This window comes from Pyrgilauda ruficollis, unplaced genomic scaffold, assembly GCF_017590135.1.
Source record: "Pyrgilauda ruficollis isolate IOZ18807 unplaced genomic scaffold, ASM1759013v1 scaffold111, whole genome shotgun sequence".
Classification (NCBI taxonomy): domain Eukaryota; kingdom Metazoa; phylum Chordata; class Aves; order Passeriformes; family Passeridae; genus Pyrgilauda; species Pyrgilauda ruficollis.
The window spans coordinates 40,947-58,937 of NW_024509322.1; the positions used below are offsets into that span (position 1 = coordinate 40,947).

Here is a 17,991-nt window from a genome sequence, read left to right on the forward strand (position 1 = left end):
CATTGCCAGGAAACATCTCAATACAGTGACAAACGTAGCCACGCTCTCGTCCTGCTGCTCATCCGTGGGAAGACTGGTTTATAAATTATTCATGAGCGCCTTAAAATTTCCAGGCTAATCTCAACTAAAAAGTGGGGGTTTTTACACCATTGTTTCGCTCCAAAGTTCTCCAACTGGAATTTTGATTTGCATACAGAAATCTTGAAAATTTACTTGCACTGAATTTCTCTTTCCTTCAAGTTGTGATTTCAGTTCTCACACTGGAAACATAGTGGAGAATCTTTACGTGACAACTTATTTGGAAGCCTGGAAATCCATGATAATTCCCATGAATTTCCTGAGAAATTTACGTTTTCCCAGAGGTGATTTCTGAGCAGGTTTGGATTTATAAGGATTTTGGCACCTTTCAGCAGGCAATCCCATCACCTCATGGCATTTTTAGTAATGATGAACCATATGGGGAACTATCAAGCCATTCTCTTCCCAGTCTGTTTCACAGTAAGGACAGGCAAGACTGAAGATTAAATCATGGCAAAATCCAACTGAGAAAATCACTTTGTGGTCCTCTGGAGGCCACTAACAGACCAGCTCACTCACCTGTGCTCTTGGATTTTACAGCTGTCAGTCTGTTCTGGGATTTAATCCGCACGGTGGCATTGGAGTATCTTCCACATAAAATCATCAATTACAAATAAATCCCGCTGGGTTTTTATGCAGTAATGTTATAGAAGAATGACAGTCATGATATTTGAAGCAATGAAGTTAAAGGAGCTGCCTTATATTCCTCTTGATGTCCATGCTCTGCCATGTGTTGCTTGGCGAACTGTTGTCACAGCCAGCTCCTCCTTTGATGCCTTCCCAGCCACTTCATCCCAGGCTGTGCTGCTCCAAATCAGGGTCAGTGTCTGGCTTTCCAGGCTGGAATCCAGACAGAGTTACACAGGGCTTGACACACTGATTGCTTTGGGAAAGTAGAGACCAAAAAAACTTTTCTCTGCAACAGTATGTGAATAATTCTTCCGTGTGAGGGTGGGGAGGCCCTGGCACAGGATACCCAGAGAAGCTGTGGCTGCTCCTGGATCCCTGGAAACGTCCAAGGCCAGGGTGGAGAGGGCTTGGTCCAACCTGGGACAGTGGAAAGTGTTCTTGCCCATGGCAGGGGGATGGAACTGGATGGTCTTTAAGGTGCCTTCCAACCCAAACCATCTGTGACTTTCACTAGCACCAAAATACTGAACTCAAATCTTTGCGATCCCAAGGCTCACCTCTCCTTTTTTTTTTTTTTGCCAAGGGGGCTTTAAAAAACTTCTTTGACACAGAGAAAATGGTTTTATTGACTGAAGACAGATCATCTGCTTCTATGGCAGGTTCTCCGGAGAAGAATCCTCTAGGGGAGACAGACATGATGCTGAGAAAGCAGCACAGTCAGAAAATGCACATAAGAGGACTTAAATATCCAGCAATCCAGGCAGCAGAGTAGGCAGCCACACATCTCTCCATGGACTGTGGTTGGAAAGTTGTTGGAGACCCAACAGAGTGAGAATGACATCAGGAAAAATATTTTTTCAAGGAGCTGAGTGGGACTATCTTCTGACCCAGGGTCTGTAACCATTACACTGACCAGCACCCACTGAACATCCTCTTGCTCAGCAGCAGGTGGAGGACACAGCTGGTCCAGCTTTTCTGCTTGAAACCCCAAAGTTCTGGATGTTTCCAGAGGAGATGCACCTGCAGCACCTGGAGAAGAGAACCCAGCAGTTTGAGGGACCATTGTCAGAAACCAGGACAGCAGAGCTGTCCTAGTGGGACCTGAAAAGTGACACCCTTTTCTTGCAAGCAGCTTAACCCAGGTTGGCTTCACTGCCCTCACTGGATCTGATTCACCAGATAGTTAGAAATTCTAACACTTATTTTCATTAGGATTACCCAAACAAGGAAGAATTTGCTCTGCTGGCACCTTTACGCTGCTGTGAGCTCTAACAGCCTGTTTTACTGCACAGCAGAGCTCTGCCAACACAAGCCTCTGCTGTTTCATACTTAGCAAAGGTCCCAGCAGGACTCGACCAGCCTACAGTAAAAGCCACAATTCCTGCATTTATCCTCCTCTGCTGCCCATTCTGCCACTGGAAATCTGTGCTGAGGACACAGCAGATCCCCACACAATTTTTGGTTAAGAAGTCCCAAATATTTTTGGTTAGGAAGTCTCAAACTGGCTTGAAGGAATCAGGGAGCATCTTGTAGGATATCACAATTTTGTTTCATTTACTGTTCCACTCTTTCATAAGCATCCTATGCCTGCATATTTTATCAATTAATGTTGAATATTTTATCAATTATAATGAAAATTATAGTTCTGACCCTCAATTTATTCGCTGTGAAAACAAAGCAGTTTTTCACTATCACCCCAAGCCCGTACTCAACATGATCAGTTTATCTTCCCCTCAGATTCCCAATATACAGTGGATTTTACAGAACATCCTTATGCAGAAGCCTGACCATTTAGAGACTGTGATGCAAGATCACAAAAATTTCAGACAAATTAATTACAACAATTGAAATTTCAGTTTGAAGTAGCAGAATGAAGTGGTTTCAGGACTCATTAATAAAAAATGTGTACACTGTCAGACATTTCTGAAATATTTTTGTATTAAAAATTTCCCAGCAGACATCATCTTTCTCTCCCTCTCATCCAGCACATTTTATATTAATCCAGAAGTGAGAGGGTTTTTTGGGAGAAGCAGTTGACTTCCAGTGCTGCTTTTGGCTTAGTCCAAGTGTTGATTTCATTTTAACATCATTCCAGAACACTGGCAACGGGACAAACTTTTCTGGCCATGGAAACAATCCCCCTGCACGTTGCATTTTGTGACTGCTGCAGGGTCTGTCAACGGGAGGATGGAGCAGATTTGCAAACAAGTAGTTTAAGTTACCCACTGTGGTACCTGACTGCTGTTTTGAGTCTGGTGCAGGTTTTTTAGGCACCATTTTGCAAAACTGCAAAAGTCCCAAATCTGTATGACAGGGAAGACCTGTCTTCCAGTAGTTTCACTTTTTTTAAAAGGCCAGGAGTTGAGAGCAACTCAACTTTTTTTAAATTGGGTAAATTTAAAAAAAAACAAACAAAAAAAAACAAACAAAAAAAAAAAAAAACCAAAAAAAACCAAACCAACTTGTTACATACACTTCCCTCTTCCTCAGATATATTTTATGTTGAAATGCTTCTGTTTTCATCAGGCATTTTTCTTCCTTTTTTCATCCTTTCTTCCCCTGTTGCTGTAAAGAAGCCACCATGAGCAGGACACAATCCTGTGTGGGAGCACACAGGCACACCACCAGCAGTGCTCACGACTGAAAATACTTTCACAAGATCCAAGCACTTGGCAGCTCCATTTTTTTGACTATAGGGTGCAAAGAACCTCTTGCCTTTCAACAGAAAGAATTAAAATGTTATTAACCTTCTTCACCTGTTTCTGCACCAAAAAAAAAAAAAAAAAAAAAAAACCAACCAAAAAAAAAAAAAACCCAACCAACTCGTTACGTACACTTCCCTCTTCCTCAGATATATTTTATGTTGAAATGCTTCTGTTTTCATCAGGCATTTTTCTTCCTTTTTTCATCCTTTCTTCCCCTGTTGCTGTAAAGAAGCCACCATGAGCAGGACACAATCCTGTGTGGGAGCACACAGGCACACCACCAGCAGTGCTCACGACTGAAAATACTTTCACAAGATCCAAGCACTTGGCAGCTCCATTTTTTTGACTATAGGGTGCAAAGAACCTCTTGCCTTTCAACAGAAAGAATTAAAATGTTATTAACCTTCTTCACCTGTTTCTGCACCACTCTGTAACTGGTTTGAACCTTAAGATTAGTTTTTGTGCTAACAAGTTCCCTTGAAGTCCTGACATTTCAATCCTACACGCACAGCACAAGCAGCAAAATCCAAACAGATCCATCTGCTCCCTCAAGGACTTCCCACAAGAAATCATTTAAGCAACTGTCTGCATGGGAGCTATTTAGGCAGTGGATGTACTTAAAACACGGTGATTACTTTCAAGTCACGCTTCCAACACCACTTAAATCTGCACAGCTTTTAACCTGCACAAGAACATCTGTCAAACCCCCTGAAACATGTAGAGCTCTGCACCATGCTGCAAACCACCCATGCTGCTAGCCAGTCTGTATTTTCCATATTTCAGTAATTTGTTCCATTAATTTAAGGGCTTAACCTACAGTCCTTGGTACTGAACACAGTACTCACCACTTCTCAAAGCTCTGTCTGAGAAGAGACAGAGCATGAGGGTGAATGTCATGAATGGATGGGAAGAAGAAGACTTGAAAGAGGTCACAAAAGTCCCTTTTGGTTTGTGATTATCCTATTTAGAAATAAAGACCATCTCATTCCAACCCACCGTGGCATGGGCAGGGGCACCTTCCACTATCCCGGGTTGTTCCAAGCCCCATCCAACCTGGCCTTGGGCACTTCCAGGGACCAAAGGGCAGCCACAGCTTCTCTGGGCAGCCTGTGCCAGGGCCTCACCAATGGCATGGGCAGGGATACCTTCCACTATCCCGGGTTGTTCCAAGCCCCATCCAACCTGGCCTTGGGCACTTCCAGGGATCAAAGGGCAGCCACAGCTTCTCTGGGCAGCCTGTGCCAGGGCCTCACCAACACCACAGGGAAAAATGTCCTCCTAATTATCTAATCTAACCCTGCTCTCTGTTTGAAGCCATTCCCCCTTGTCCTGTCACTCCATTTCCTTGCCAAAATTCCTTCTCCAGCTTTCAATATACTTTCAATATATTTTCATATACATAAAAAAAAATCTGGAGGGGATAAAAGGAAGGTAGATTTGCATCCAACAACTAGCCACAACCTTAGAAATTCGTCTGAATATTCCTAAGTTGCTCCACTTGTTTACAGAACCCCTTTTTCTTAGTTACCCCGTATGGAGTAGTGGGAAAAGCAGTACATTGCTGCACTCACCAGGATATCCAGGAAAACATCCCCTGCTACAGGGATGGCTTGCTGCAGGTTGGTGTGTGATGTGCTGCTGTAGGTTGGCTGGTATTATCAACTCCCAAAAAAGCTGGATGTAAAAGGATCAGCTGACTGAAGGATGACTTTCAGAGATTGTTTTCATGGATAATTAGATCCTGCTGGAACAGGGGACAGGACCCACCTCTGACTCTGCCTCCAACCAGCTGTGTCTCTGAACAACTGAAATTTCAGAGGAATTCATATATATTGAACACCCTTGGAGAGGTGACTCAAGTTGTTTATGGCTTACTCTGTAAGGAGTCTACGAGAGGAGAATGGAAGAAGCTCTCAGGCTGGCAGGGAAAACCTCCATGAGATCTTGCTTTCAGCATGTCCAGAGTATGGGAGCTGCAGATTGGAAGGCTTCCTGATGCTCCTTTTATTTCCTCATACCTCACAGACAGATCATTAAGCCAACAGGGTGGGGTTCTTCTTCTTCGAGCCAAAGTCCACACTGGTAATTCCCACTGGGAAAACCATCTCCCTTGATCTTCCCTCTCAGCACCGTAAGGTTTTCCAAACCATTCCAAGGATCATCTTCACACGCAGGACCTAAACCAAGATCTTGGGTTATACATTTTTACACTTCTCCACCTCCCAGAGTTTAAACTCGTAGCATTTCTGCAATTCCATTCACTAAAATAACACACTTCCCTTTTTCCATACCATTAAAGCTTCTCTCCGGAGCCTCTTCTGTAAAAATTCACGAGGTGCAATTCCCCAATCACTATAACCGATTTCAAATGGTGCTAGAAATTATTATTGACTCTGAACACCAAAAGAAATCAGTCATCCTCTAAAGGGGTTATGGAGATCTGCAAGGATGAAGAGTCATGTGCTGGACAGCATTTCACATTGGAGAATCCCCAAATACTTGATAAAATTCTTATTAAAGCACTGGGGAGAAAACAGAGGTTTAGACAGCGAAAATTTTCAACATCAACCAACAGGTACACACATTTTTTAATACAGTGAAATACTTCAAAAAATATAATCTTGAAATCTTCTCCAGATTTCAGCAGTGACTTGGACAATGCCACCAACCACCTGTGGTCTAATTCTCAGTTGCTGGCCATTTCCATGAGCACATCCAACCACCACCCTGCACGCTGGCAGGTCTTGTCACACAAAATAAGTAACACATTCTGATCTGCCAAACGTGCCACAACAAAAAGCCAAACACACAGGAGGGATGCAAACAGCATCCAGAACTCCCAGTGCTTCAATGCAGAACTAACAGGTTCAAATTCGATTGTCTGTCTTGTGTGATACATGTACAAAGTATTTACAAGTGTGATGAAGTGGTAAGAAAAACAGATCTAGGTAAGGCTGAAAATAGGTTTTGAGTTAAGAATTTAGAGCACATGTAGTTCCCTCCTTATTCCTCACCATGTTGTATGAACTAGTTATAGTAGTTTTTATTAGTATTTTTTATTAATCAAGTAATTTATTATTATTTGATTAAAATCAACAGCTTCAATTCTGAGTTACAGTTCTGGATTTTACTTTTTTGCCTAGTTTTCTGTCTCAAAATCTTCTTGGGTTCTGAAGTTATTGCTCACTAATCACAAATATTATGAACATGATGACAGCAGAATTTCTGCCTTTGAAATCAACCTGTGCCATTGCTCTCCCAGGGGTCACCTGGGTCACAGACCCCTGGAGTCTCAGTGCTGGAGGTTAACTGGAATGGCAGAACCACACAAGGAAGATCTTGACTTTCTCTTCTTTTCCTCTGAGGCTCCTGAGGGTCCTTTTCCCTGATGAAGGTAGGCATTCTTCCTCCAAGAACACTGATTTCAAATGGTGCTAGACAATGAATAGTTAAATCTAAACCACCATATGAAACCAGCTTCCTGAGGGAGCTTGAGTCTAGCTGGGAGGATATTCCTGTAACAATAAATTGGAAATGCCACAAAAGAATACCTAGCCACGTCGGGTTTTTATTTTTCCTGTTAAACAGTTGATGCTTTTTTCTTATTCTTACCCTTGACTCTGGTTTGAGTCACTCAAATGCTCACTTCTGTTTTCTATTACAGCGCTACCAACAGCAAGAGAATTGCTTGCAGCAGTGTCACTCAGAGGAATTTTGTTAGTCAAGCTTGAACAACATGTACAAGGCTTTAACAAGGAATGAAGGACCTTCATCCTGCTTGTGCTGCTGTCTTCTATTAACAGATTCTGTCTGCTGAGCTCTGCCCACAGCAAGACTACATCCAGACACACCAGCAAGGGCAGCACTGCTGCAAAACTCCCTCTTGTGACAGCAAAACACGTAAGATGTTACCAAATCTTCATTTCAGCAGCAGCAGCACCGAGACCAGCGTGTGACAGAAGCTGCACATCAGTGCCTAAAGGCTGAATATTCATCCCAAAGGTGGTGCAGAGAGCCTGGAAATCTGCCCACCTGTCAGCTAGCTCTGGCTGAGGTGGGATTTGCAAATTAGGGGAAAAGTGTGTCTCCAAACCTAACGTTAAGGACTGAGTTGATTACGGGCTATTCAGACCTGGCACTTAGCACCTGGAGCCAGCACAGCTTCTAAGAAGTCTGACAGAGGGCTGTTTCCTGGAAATCTGCTAGTGAAGTGTGTTCTAGACAATTTACTCCCTTTCAAACACTTTTTTTTTTTTCCTTTTTTCAAAACCTCCCTGCAGCCCCCCATCTCAGCTGGCAGAACAAACATCAGACCTGAAGCACATCTGCAGATCGAGCAAGTCTGGAGCGTTTGCACAGCCCTGCTCTCAGTGACATCTTCTGGGAAGCACTCAGGTCCATCACAGCCTCTCAGAAAGGAACAAACCACCCCGGGCAGCGGCACAGAAGGCACCACAAAGTGTCTGCATGGCAGAGGGAGGCACAAAGACACCGTGTGCCCCATCTGGTGCAGAACAACAGCTCTAAGAAAAACAACCCATCGGAGCAGGCTGGGCCTCTGCAAGCAGGCAGTTCCTGCAGTTACTGGAAGAGCTGTCACCACGCCAGGCCACATCAGCACTGGATTTATTGTGCAGCCTTTCTGTCCAGAAAGTGCCTGTGTGGAGCAGGGCAGGCAGGAAGCAGCAGGACGGAGCTGTGCCCGTGTCCCTGGGCTCTGCCCCGAGCATGCAGCTGCCTGGGAATCTTCCACACAGGCTCACAAAACACTAATGGGTAAAATAAAGTTGCTTTAGAACGCAGGCAGAATCAAACTCTTTTTCCTTCAGCCATGCAGAAGTCCAGAATTTTGCCTTTCTGCAGTGTTTTCAAGAAGAATGAAGCATCTGTATTTTCTTCCCTCCTGCAGTTCGTTACACCTGGGTATGCTCCATACCTGCCTCTGGAAGCCCTGTGAAAGCTGATTTTAGTTGACTAGAACCACAGAACCACTGAGGTTGGAGAAGACCTCCAAGATTATTGAGTCCAATCTTTGATTTAATATCACCACATGCTCATTGAACCCTATAATGAAGTGCCAGGTCCACTTGTTTTTTGAACTCTTCCAGGGATGGTGACTCCACCACTGCCCTCAGCCTGTTTCAATGCTTAACCACTCTTTTCAATGAAGAAATTTTTCCTAATGCCCAACCTGAACCTCTGCTGGTGAAACTTGAGGCTGTTTGCCACTGTCCTGTCACTTATTATCTGGGAGAAGAGGCTGACTCCCATCTCACCAGCACCTTCTCCCAGTGAAATGTTGGTCTTCAGGTAAATAAGGTCTTCCCTGAGTCTCCTTTTCAACCCTCAGCCAGTCCTTGTAGAACTGACTTTCCAGACCCTAAACCACCATGCAAGATGAATCCATCTGTTGAGTCCTGAGGCAAATATTCTCCATCTCCTCTTCAGGGGGCAGAAAGCCACGTAAAAAAAATAATTACACCTGTTCCTCAAGTTTCATCACCTGCTGACACACAGCTCTGTCTTCATTTACCCCAAGGACAACAAACCCAACCAGCTCTGACCAGGAATCCAACTCCTGAAGAGGGAAAATCAAGCCAGTGTGGACAGTTCTCACGAGGATATCTGTCAGCAGCACAGCTAACATACTCCTCTCCAAGAAAATCTTCATGGGAAAAGCCCAAGAAACCCGAGATCCATCTGTGAAACAAGGAAAGCATGGACAAATCACAACTGTCTCCCCTGGACAAGGCTAATTCCTGCTGCAGCATCTTTTCCATCCAGTTGCATCCACGACATCCACGGATTTGAAGCTGAGGTCCAGCTGCTGGCTCTGCCTTTACCACCAGCTTTGGGATGGTTGCAGGCCACAGCTTCTCCATGTGGCTATCCAGAGAGAAAATTCCGCAGTTTAGTATCATTTGCACTTTTGAAGAAAGCATCTTTCAAAACTTGTAATAACTCTGCGTGTTCCTAGAACAGGCTAATGAGAAACACGCTCACACCAGGGCTGTAAACTGTCATTTCTAAATTGGAAAACCAAATGAACTGCAGATAGAGAGCTATTGTGCTGCTCCAAGATGCCTCCTTCTAATTAGGTGCTGGAAGTTTTAAAACATTTTCAAATCTTGGGCTGCTCCATCCTTCACAGATTTAATGATCGAAGATTTGAGGGCAATTTTCTTGTTGAACTGGGAAGAAGAAAAACAGAGCAGTTAGTGTCTTCACATTTACAAGTAAGAACCTGGGCAACAGGAAAGAACAAACCCAGAGTTCAATGACTTAGATAAAAAACTGCAGATGGAAGAACATCTGATTAGACTTTGGTTTCTGCAGTTACAAATTAAGTGTTCTGCAATCCTCCAGAGAAAATTATGGGAATGACATGTCAGTGACTTTAAGCTCTAATCTTACAAGCTTCATAATTCATGTTTTTATTTGACATTGATGGGATCACTTGAATGAGTAAAGTTTTGTCTGCAATTAAAGCACTGCAAGAATGAAGTTTACAAAGGCTTTGTTTTGCTGCTGAATAATTCTAGTGATTTACAGGTGGTTTAGCTGCATTTAAACACTTACTGGGGAACCCTCTCTCTTCTAATGATGAAGAGCAGCATTCCTGCACTTGGAATGACATGAGAACTGTCTGTGACTCCGAGTGTCAACTGTGGGAACTCCATCCCATTCATCAGGGATAATCACACAGAGCATGCACTGGGTGCGACTTGGAAAGACTTCCATGGTGGACTGATGATTCTGTACAGGAAATTCATTAAAAACTAAGTCCTACTGCTTCCTTTCCATGCCCTGCCATAACAGGAGCTGTGTAAATGGATTTTGTTAGAGCTGCACTCACGACAGCTTTACGACCCATCTGAAAGGCAGAGCCAGAATCTGCAGACAATGGCCTGTGAGAACATCTGACTAACTGCTCAACTTACTGCAACTTTTTAAATCCTTTTTTTTTTTTTAATTTTAATAATAAAATGTGGAGCTGAGGGAGGATGACAGAGTGACAAGTCTGCAGAAAGGTTCTGTCTGTACCATGGGAAGGGACTGTGTGAACTTCCCACTTAACGTCTGGCCATGGATCTCATTTATGAGCTGCTGCAGACACCCCGTGGCATGATGGAGATGGAGGAGCCACTGAGAAATTATCTGTCAACTGAAAAACCAATTAATACTAACTGCAGTGAGAAAGAACTGTCTACCCAGACAGAAACTGGGATTGTGAAGTCAGTTACAGATGTCTTCAAGGGATTTTTTTTTTGGTCATTTTCAACTTGAACTTAAGCCATAGCTATTGGGGAGAAGCTGCTTCATCTTTTCTTTTTCTGCACCATCAATCCCCCAGCGTTTTCACCACCAGCTTAATGAATTCCAACTATCAAGAGAGCTCATCCGCTCTGTAATTTGTCTTTTTTTTGTTCCCTTCACTAAACAAGCAGGAAAAATGTTTTTAATTTGCAATGCTGAATAAATACCTACTGTGTTTGCCAAGACTTTATTGACATTCATGGCTGTCCACAAAGCTGACTGACTTCTCACAGAGATGGTTTATCTCCTCAAGTAAAAAAAAAAACAAACCTGCCCCAACAAGATGTTAATCTTCCTTAATAAAATAAATGAAAAGCAGCAGTTCAATAAATAATCCTGTGGCTAGTGAAAGCCCTTCATTCAGGATATGGTCCCAGAGCAGATTTTTGTTGACAGCAAGATCACACAGCACTGGGACACCCTCCAGTGCTCACTGCTGCTTCTCATGCTGCATTTCTTGTCACCTTCAGCAGTACCAATACGACTGCCTGTGGGCCACGAAATTAATTCAAATTATTCTAATACAAAGGGAAAAAATGAAGCATTTCTTTCCTCGACCAAGTTATTTTCAGTCATCTGGTTTTCCACACGGTCAGGGAAGAGGTGGCACTGCATTGCTGCTGAGCTGGAAATGAATGGCTGGGAGTGGGCAGAAACTGATTAAGCTGGCACTAGCAGAAGACATGAACTGTGGAATTACACCTTGGATAGCATCAAATCCCATCTCTCTTGCTCAGCTGGTCATGAGGAGCTGAGATGAGTTTCAGCCTGCAAGGAAACACAGTTCTTGAACTTTCACAAGAAAATCAATACACTGAACTCTGAGGTTCTTACTCAAGTTTTACTGGATTTTTACACAGGGCTCAACCTTCCCCACAGGCCTGTCTGCCTCAATTTTTCCATTTGAATTCCTCTCACTGAACAATTCTGTCATCTTAAAATGAGCAACGTGCAAGAAACAATCAAAGCCTCCACAGCTGGAATTTAACATCATCAGAAGGTCTGTGGTGGCTTGATATAAACAGCAAGAAAAAAAAAACAATTGGATCATTTGGGAGGAAAATAATGACAAACCATTACTGAACAGGATTCCTACACTGATAAAAGTACTTTACATTCCTTCCTGTGCTTTGTTTAGCTGCACTGAGAAGTGCTATGAAGTGAAGAGATCTGGGGAACAATCCTCTGGAACAGGCAAAGAGCCCCCAAATGAAGGCAATTATTTCCCACCAGTGAAACATCCAATTTACCCATTATGCAGGCACGTAATGCATTTATCTCTGTACTTTCAAAGCTCCTCAAAGCTTTGAGCAGGAAAGGCCTGATTTGCAATAACTCATACCAAGGAGGGACAAGATGTGCTGTACCTGAGAAAACACAGCCTCTACCATGTAGAGCTTTCTCTGTGTACTTCTGGAACAATTCATTACTGACAGGTTTGTCCTCAGAATCTGGAAGAAGAAAACACCAGAAGTTGTTTGAATTGTGTTGTTCTGCAAAGAGATGAATTAAAACACAACTTGAGAAGAATTTTTCTTTTCCTGCAGGTTTTACACAGACTTTTTAACCACGTTATGACTCCTGACAATCTGTACTTGTTTGAGTGCACTGACAGTCAGAACAGGCAATCGAGGTGTGTCACTAGCCCATCACTAAATACAGGCATCATGTTCCCCATGGAAAGAGTAATTTTGGATTAGAGCTCACCAAAAATTCACCAAAAAAAGAAAAAAAATTGCTGTCTTTGTTTCACAACAAAATGTGTGTGTGTAGGCACTGCTTGTGAGATGTATCCAAAATACATCCAAACCTCCTGGTGGAATCCCTTGAGCTGCAGTCCACTTGTGCACTGACTGTGGCAGTGGTGCTGCAGGGAAGTAATTCTTTGTGGAGGTAAAATCCATAAATAGCAGGTGCCAGAGAATCACCTGCTGCACAAAGCAACATTCTTGATGTAAAAGTTGTCTCAGATTTACTCTGGGCTCTGTTTTGAAACCTCATCAGGCTGATTTTGGGGATTAGCCGGGAAAGAAATCCTAAAAATACAAAAGCAGGCTTATCAAGCTGGGGGAAAGGCAGTAAGATGTTTTTGTGACAAAGGCTTCAGGATATGAATTATGCATTACCAAAAACTGACTTCAGTCTGGATGGGAGGAGGGAGATTTCTGTGCATCCAAATCCCAGCACAACGGGCACAAGCTGCTCTGCAGGGAATTACATACATCCTGTACAAACATTATCCATTTCAGAATCTCTCTTTTTTTTTTTTTTTTTTTCTCCTAAGTATTATTTTGTGCTAATTGTGAGAATCTGAGGCAGAAAACCACAAATAACCTGCGAAATCCTTGGAATCAGTCTCCATCCAATTCAGAGAGGGCTACTGAAACCATAAGGAAGAAGGAACAGTCTGGCTTCAGCCTCCCTCTATTTCTGTCCACATTCCCACCCTGTGCCCATCACCATAGCAGCTGACTGCTCCTTCTGCAGAACACCAACCTTTGGGGCAGCAGAGGCAGGAAAATAGTAGGATTTTTCCCCAAAATGGACCACCATTTGCCGGATAAAAGCAGCTGATGCTGTATTTTAGAAATTGGACAGGACAGCAATAATAAAAAACGTAATTCCCTGTTGATTGCTGAGGTATGTTAATGAGGATATGATAATGAAGCAGCCACCCACAACAAAACTCACAGCTGATTGTCCATGTCTTACATTATAAAAACACTTATTTTCATTGCCACCGCTGCCTGACACATTTAAAACCATCTCAGTGGGGTCTGGGAGAAAAACAATGGCCATTAAGAATTAAAAAAACCCCAAATATTTCTTCAGCTTAAAATAACTCTTCTGACTTATAGCTTTTGGGACGTAAGAGTGATCAGCATCATTTTTAGCAACCACCCTGGCACCGTGGCTGTTATATAAGTTTCAATAGAAGCTCTAATCCCAGCCCTGAGCAGAAGTGCCCCTGTCATGAAGCACTCCAAAGCTACACCTGCTGTTTGTATCCTCGTGCCATGAGCTGGATCACAGCCACTTCTGTCCCTGCAAAGTGAGCTCTCAAAAGCAGGCGCTGCTGCCCCTCTGCTTATCTCCAGCACTGGATTAATTTGTGCTGCTCCACACATCAGCGTGGCACTTTGTCTGTCAAAGCATGCAAAGTGACCTGGAAGGAACTGCTGGTCTGTATCTTTAAAAAAATAACAGTAAACAGCACAAAACCTTTTATTAGTCTGTGTTTCTTTTGTCTGATATAACACAAACTCAGACTACTCCACGATTACCCAAGAGGAAGCGAAATTAAAATTATCACACAGAAAGAAGATAACAATTAAGAAAGATAGGAAGTTCAATCAGACCACTTCAAGTTTTAACCTCAGCTTAATTCCCACGCCTCAGGAACACACTGCAGAGGACCTCTCAGTGAAAGACAAATATTCTGTACTCCTCCCATAACATATGACACTGCAAAAAAACCCTGAAACCCATGCCAGGAATATTTTCAGAGTGAAACAAAGCACTTTAGAACCCTTCCTTGTTATGCTGAAGAAGCAAAGAAGCCAGAGGAGGCAATGAGCAACCTGGGATAGTGAAAGGTGTCCCTTCCCATGGCAGAGGGTTGGAACTAGATGGTCTTGAAGATCCCTTCCAACCCAAACCATTCTGTGATTCTACGAAGCAGAAATGAGTATTTTTTTACAGATATTCACTTCCTACATTCTGCTGCTGCACAGTGACAAATACATATGCCAGATACATTTATAAACTACATACTTCACAGCAGGAAAAATAACCAGTGCAGAGATCTTACTCCATCAGTGTACTGGAAACAGAAATTATTTACCTCTCAATTTGCACAGATTTATAAGCAGCTTTTCCCTCAAACAACATATTCCTCTGGCATATGCAAGACGCCCTCTTGAGATCAGCACCTGGAGTTTATAAAATGGTTTATTTAAATGCGTGTTTGCATTTCCACTTCAGCTTCCCCTCCTGAGTTGCAGGGAAATCACATGGTTACGGTAAAAATAAAGATTTTAGGGACTGATCAATGCCTTGTTAGCCATGCTAGGGACTGGAAGACCCAGGAGATGAGAGGGATCTCCACTGCACGCAGAGCAAGGATCATCTGGATCAACTGGTGAGCATCTGGCAGTGCTGCCATCAATTACATCTGCACAACCATGCAGAGCTTAGAATATTTACTGATCCTTACCCCTGAACCCCTTTTACTACTCAGTTTGTGCATGTGACTTCTGTGACAGGACAGTCACATCATGAGGATAAAAGCAGACATTGTGCTTCAATAATAAACACTGATGCTGGCACACAGCATGGAAATTACAGAGCTAATTAGAGGACAACATAATGCTCCATGTATTGAACACAGGCAAGGGATGGGAAAAGGGGCTGTTGGATTCTGAAAATAAATTTGTTTTTGCTTTGATCTACAACATCCATTAAACAACTCTAGTTGCACTAGAAAAATATGTCCCTGTCCATCAGAAAACATAACGTACATCCAAATTACTCCTGATTTTTTAGTCTCCTCCCCACAACTGGCTCCACCTTTTGAAGCTGCAAACAAGGTCAGCATCTCATAAATGGAGCATTAAAGGATGGATGAAATTCTGATTTTCTCTGGGACCTGAGAAACTCAGTTTATGCAGTAGGTGTTTACCTTCCCAGTGATATCCAAGGAAGGAAACTCTGTAGCAGGACAGAGATCAAGACACACTGATGTAGAAGCTTCACATAAAACAGAATAAAATGAGCTTGGTTTTCTAGTTTACTGCCTGAGGCAAGAAAGAGAGACATAAAAAAAAGAGAAAGGATAAGGAATAATAAGACAATAAAACCTGATATAAAGGCAGATTAACAGCCTTTCTACTGTAGCCATCATAGGAAGATAAAGTTTTAAAACAGAGGCTTAAACACAAAGGAGTTTTTGTGGCATTTACAGAGGGTTGGCATGGGAGAAAGCTCCTTTCTGTTGACACAGAACTGAGCTGCAGCAGATTGCTATCAATCCACGTGTACAAGCCACACAAACATCCTGGAAGGAAAACAAAATGATGCACACAGGTGCAGGTCTGGAACTTGACTACAGAGAGAGAGAGAGAGACAGAATAATCAAATCCATTACTGCAGTGGAAATCTGGGAAGAGAGAAGATGCAGAATGTGCACACAGAGAACATAACACCACTGTGCACATTAAAAATATGATTAAGAAAGACCACAAAACCCCCAGAATCATGATTATCCAGTCAGGATGGAATCTCAAATGGAAGCATGATTGATGCTGTTGAAGCTTTGACCAGTGTAAAAAAGGAAGTATGAAGAACAAGTGTTAATATTTGGTTAAGAAAAAGCAACTGGAAACGTCAAAGCTTCCAATGAATTCAAGAGGCAGATGTCAGTTCTGGAAGTGGTGTAGGATGGAATCACAGAGGTGAACCCTAAATTGCAAATGACTATAAATGGTACAACTATAAATGGTATAACTCTAAACTATAAATGGTGTAACTTCCTAATTCTAAAAACGTGGCCGTTACTAAACTAAGGAAAAAGAAACCTAAAAAAACCTCTAGTGATTCAGTCAGTGAGAGATTTCACTGTTTATTCTGCCAGCATTCAAGTTCTCCTGTTTGTAGACGTAAGTTAATTCATCAATTACTAAATGAGTTCAGTTAGTTCACAGCATGTAATTAATTTATTCTCCTCTGTTAACAGGCACATCCTAATGTCACTTTTTAATATTTTGCAAATTCAATTACTAGACACAATGAGAAAAAGGGAATTTTGAAGGCAGAAAATAGAACTGCAGGAAAGACAGATGCAAAACCTATGGAGATAATGTACAACACAAACAGCAATTGGCAGCAAGGTCTTTTCCCTGCCCAGCAGGGCTGACTGTTCTGAATTAACTTTTCTGTGGTTGGAACAGGTCTGGGAAGTTGGGTGCAGGAATGTGGCAGCTGCCAGCCCACGGTGGTGTCCCCACAGCCATTTCCCTGCAGTTAGACTGACTTCTCATTTCTCTCACCCCTTCCAGTCCTTCGCAAACAGTCCCATCAAGAGATCCCTTTTTTCATGGAACTACTTTGGATTTCTTTGTGGTTTTAACAGTGGCCAAGGAAATTCACTCAAGAGGAAATTCACTCCCCGTAATTCCTACTGTAGTCACTGTGAAGGTTAAAAGGATTAAATGGTTGAAGTGATGACTGGGATAATAAAGTATGTGCTGCGTAACGCCAGCTGCACAGGACTTGACAGAGTAAAGCTTTAGAAAAAAAAACACAAGAGGAAAGTCTTTAAATATAAAACCTGACAGTCCCTTGAACATACCTGCACTCCAAAGGCCACGTGTAAAGCAAGAGCGACCCCAGTCAGGTGGGGTCTGCCTCTCACACTCATCAACCCTTCCAGCACGGAGGGAAAACAGCGCCGGATGCACCCTCGGCCAAGGAGCAATCAGCTGAACCATGATCACAGTAATGGACTGCAATTACAGCTTCATTAACAGGAAAATTAAGTTAGGTTTCAGTAACAAGCCATAAAATTTTTCTTGTGTTAGCGCAACACACACAGGGCTGGAGCTCTGGGAAGGCCAGTCCTGTTTCATGGGTGATGCAGCACCAGGCAGGGACTCATGACTGCCCACAGTGTCCCCTACCATGAGACTGGGAGTCTGCAGGCATCAGCCACGTGGCCTGCCTCAGTTCTGCCTGGATTTTGGCAGGATTGAGGTGCCTAGACTCTGGAGTGATAGAACTTTCTACTCAGTAGCTGCTGGGGCATCAGCATGTGCTGTACCACAGCCAAAGGTGTCCCAGCTGGCGGGAGGGAACCTGCTTCTCACCTAGACTTTTCTGCGATAAAAAGGCAGCCTGAACACCACCAAGTGCCCTGGAAGAGCCTGAAATCCACCAAAATCCATGCCAACACCAGAGCCCTTTCTAGAAGAAGGCTGCACAGAGGACCTGATGGTCATCACCTTCCACTGGACACTGAAGCACCACCTGAAAAGCAGGAGAGCCCCTTTCTGTGTCTGTTCAGCCTTCAGCTTCCCACCACCCTGGAAAACTGGAGCAGCACAGATGCAAAGTGTGAGGCTGAACACATCTCTGCATCGTTTGTGTGGCTCCTGGTACCCAACAGGCTGTGCCACACCAAACCTTCCCTGTGCTCCTTGCCAGGCCCACACAACCTCAGAGGAACTGATGCCCAAATCCCCGTCTAATGTGTCACAAACAAGGT

The 17,991-nt window shown here is 43.2% G+C and overlaps 1 protein-coding gene across 3 annotated transcripts in view; it reads right to left on the minus strand.

Annotated features, from left to right (window-relative positions):
- Positions 1 to 17,991, minus strand: part of LOC121358840 (endonuclease domain-containing 1 protein-like) — a 162,360-nt gene that overhangs the window by 38,037 nt on the left and 106,332 nt on the right. Inside the window, exons 5-10 of one of the 3 annotated variants that reach the window (XM_041477336.1) lie at positions 17,080 to 17,245; positions 11,433 to 12,181; positions 8,917 to 9,604; positions 5,705 to 5,853; positions 4,985 to 5,590; positions 598 to 1,737 (exon numbers count right to left, since the gene is read on the minus strand). The exons of 1 other annotated variant lie outside the window; for it this stretch is intronic. The gene's annotated coding sequence lies outside the window, so the exon portion shown is untranslated. The remainder of the gene's footprint in view (positions 1 to 597; positions 1,738 to 4,984; positions 5,591 to 5,704; positions 5,854 to 8,916; positions 9,605 to 11,432; positions 12,182 to 17,079; positions 17,246 to 17,991) is intronic. One more of the 3 variants, XR_005955965.1, reaches the window with a different exon arrangement.